At 42.7% G+C, this 3,609-nt stretch overlaps 1 pseudogene; it reads left to right on the top strand.

Annotated features, from left to right (window-relative positions):
• The first annotated feature begins 2,823 nt into the window (after nucleotides 1-2,823).
• LOC111534904 lies at nucleotides 2,824-3,301 on the top strand (annotated as a pseudogene).
• The last annotated feature ends 308 nt before the right edge of the window (nucleotides 3,302-3,609 follow it).

A 3,609-nucleotide genomic window follows, 5' to 3' on the forward strand; every position in this document is an offset into this window, starting at 1 on the left:
ACCTCTTCAAGGAGAACTACAAACCACTGCTCAGTGAAATAAAAGAGGACACAAACAAATGGAAGAACATACCATGCTCATGGATAGGAAGAATCAATATCGTGAAAATGGCCATACTGCCCAAGGTAATTTATAGATTCAATGCCATGCCCATTAAGCTACCAATGACTTTCTTCACAGAATTGGAAAAAACTGCTTTAAAGATCATGTGGAACCAAAAAAGAGCCCACATTACCAGGACAATCCTAAGCCAAAAGAACAAAGCTGGAGGCATCACGCTACCTGACTTCAAACTATACTACAAGGCTACAGTAACCAAAACAGCATGGTACTGGTACCAAAACAGAGATAAAGACCAATGGAACAGAACAGAGCCCTCAGAAATAATGTCACACATCTACAGCCATCTGATCTTTGACAAACCTGCAAAAGCAAGAAACGGGGAAAGGATTCCCTATTTAATAAAAGATACTGGGAGAATTGGCTAGCCATAAGTAGAAAGCTGATACTGGATCCTTTCCTAACTCCCCATAAGAAAATTAATTTAAGATGGATTAGAGACTTAAATGTTAGACCTAAAACCATAAAAACCCTAGAAGAAAACCTAGGGAATACCATTCAGGACATAGGCATGGGCAAGGACTTCATGTCTAAAACACCAAAAGCAACGGCAACAAAAGCCAAAATTGACAAATGGGATCTAATCAAACTAAAGAGCTTCTGCACAGCAAAAGAAACTATCATCAGAGTGAACAGGCAACCTACAGAATGGGAGAAAATTTTTGCAATCTACTCATCTTACAAAGGGCTAATATCCAGAATCTATAAAGAACTCAAGCAAATTTACAAGAAAAAAACAAACAACCCCATCAAAAAGTGGGCAAAGGATATGAACAAACACTTCTCAAAAGAAGACATTCATACAGCCAACAGACACATGAAAAAATGCTCATCATCACTCGCCATCAAAGAAAGGCAAATCAAAACCACAATGAGATACCATCTCACACCAGTTAGAATAGCAATCATTAAAAAATCAGGAAACAACAGGTGCTGGAGAGGATGTGGAGAAAGAACACTTTTACACTGTTGGTGGGACTGCAAACTAGTTCAACCATTGTGGAAAACAGTGTGGCGATTCCTCAAGGATCTAGAACTAGAAATACCATCTGACCCAGCCATCCCATTACTGGGGATATACCCAAAGGATTATAAGTCATGCTGCTATAAAGACACATGCACATGTATGTTTATTGTGGCACTATTCAAAATAGCAAAGACTTGGAATCAACCCAAATGTCCATCAGTAACAGACTGGATTAAGAAAATGTGGCACATATACACCACAGAATACTATGCAGCCATAAAAAAAGGATGAGTTCGTGTCCGTTGTAGGGACATGGATGCAGCTGGAAACCATCATTCTCAACAAACTATCACAAGAACAGAAAACCAAATACCACATGTTCTCACTCATAGGTGGGAATTGAACAATGAGATCACTTGGACACAGGAAGGGAAACATCACACACCAGGTCCTATTGTGGTGGGGGGAGGGATAGCATTAGGAGATACACCTAATGTAAATGACAAGTTAATGGGTGCAGCACACCAACATGGCACATGTATACATATGTAACAAACCTGCACATTGTGCACATGTACTCTAGAACTTAAAGTATAATAAAAAAAAAAAATAGAAGCCAGCATGTCACATGGTGAGAATGGTGAGAGAGGGAGAAAGAGAGATAAGAAGGAGGCATCAGGCTTTTTTAAACAACCAGCTCTTGTATGAACTAATACAGTGAGAAATCACCCATCACCAAGGGGATGGCACCAAACCATTCATGAGAGATCTGCCCCCATGACCTAAATACTTCCCACCAGGCCTCACCTCCAACACTGGAGATCATATTTCAATATGGAATTTGGAGGGGATAAACATCTAAACCATATCAGGAACTCCATGTTATTGCTCACCCCCAAATCTCTAGGGGTGACATTGAGTGACATGCACGGTACTCAAAGATACTTGGTCAGGCTCTCCCACTGAAGCCCAAGTGCCCTCAGGGTACAGGGCTGGGAGGCCTAATCACACCAGCTGAGCCCAGGACTTGGTTGAGGCTGCCCCGGCATTAGAAGATAGCAGGCCTAGAACTGGGTTGAACAAGACCAGGCCACTTTGTGCATGTTGCCAAAAAAAAAAAAAAGACTGAAGAATCAGAAGTGAGCAGTAAGTTTTCAGTGAACCCATAGGTCATAAGTAGCAAAAATGTGGAATTCAGTAAGGGGTATAGGCTGGAAGAGTTTTGAGGTATGTGTTAGAAAACACCTAAGTTTCTTTGAAGACTATTGTAAGAAATTTGGACATTAAAGGTGATCCCGGTGGGGACTCAGAAAGAAAAAGGAGAGCTGTAGAGAAAACATCTGTCATCTTAGAGGATACATGAATTGTCACAAACAGAATGTTGCTAGAAATGTGAATGTTAAAGGTGCCTCTGATGAGGCTCCAGACAGAAGTGAGGAACATGTTATCGAAAGCTAGAAGAAAGGTGACCTTTGTTATAAAGTGGCAAAGCACTTGGCTGAACTGTCTTCTTCTGTCTTGTGGAAAGTAGAAATTATACATGATGAACTTTGATGTTTAGCTGAGGAAGTTCCTAAGAAAATTGTTGAAGGCGTTCCTGATTTCTCCTTGCTGCTTACAGTAAAATGTGAGAAGAAAAAGATCAGCTGAAGAGGGAAGTGCTGAGGTGGCTGGGTCAGCTGACCCAAGGGCCCTTCGAGCGGATGTAGGCTGCTCACCTTGGTCTCAGAGTCACCATGGCTGTGACCACTCAGTCACAGACCATCCAGCAGCTGCTGCAGGCCGAGAAGCAGGCTACCAAGAAGGCGTCCAGGGCCCACAAGCAAAAGAACCAGAGGCTAAAGTAGCCCAAAGCAGCAGCTCAGGCTGAAATTGAACAGCACTGCCTGCAGAAGGAGAAACAGTTCAAGGCCAAGGAAGTTGCAGCACTAGGCTCTCACAGACCCAGAATGACCATCCTCCAGACCTACTTCCAGCAGAGCAGGGAAGAAGTCTTAGATAAACTTTTGGCCTTTGTCTGCAGCATCCAGCCAGAAATCCCTGAAAACTATCGCATAAATGGATAGGAAAAGAGAAGCACCTGTTCCATGGATTGGCATTTTAGATGCTCTCATGGAATAAGAAGCTCTAGTTATATTCTCATAAGAAGACATTACCTTATCTCTGTATATTATATAGTAGGTCCATTCACTTTTTGGAGAGAAACAAATCTAGTTTCTCTGTACAGACTTAGAATTTAGCTAGGCTGGGCACGGTGGTTCACGTCTGTAATCCCAGCACTTTCGGGAGCCAAGGCAGGCAGATGGCTTGAGCTCAGGAGTTTGAGACCAGCCTGAACAAGATAGTGAGACTGTGTCTCTACAAGAAAATATAAAAATTAGCCAGACTTGGTGGTACATGCCTATAGTCGTAGCTACTTGGAAGGGTGAGGCAGGAGGATCACTTGGGCCCAGAAGGCAGAGGTTATAGTGAGCCAAGATCTGCCACTGCACTCCAGCCTGGGTGCTGGAGTGAGACCCTGT

The sequence above is a fragment of the Piliocolobus tephrosceles genome, unplaced genomic scaffold (genome assembly GCF_002776525.5).
Source record: "Piliocolobus tephrosceles isolate RC106 unplaced genomic scaffold, ASM277652v3 unscaffolded_29603, whole genome shotgun sequence".
NCBI lineage: Eukaryota > Metazoa > Chordata > Mammalia > Primates > Cercopithecidae > Piliocolobus > Piliocolobus tephrosceles.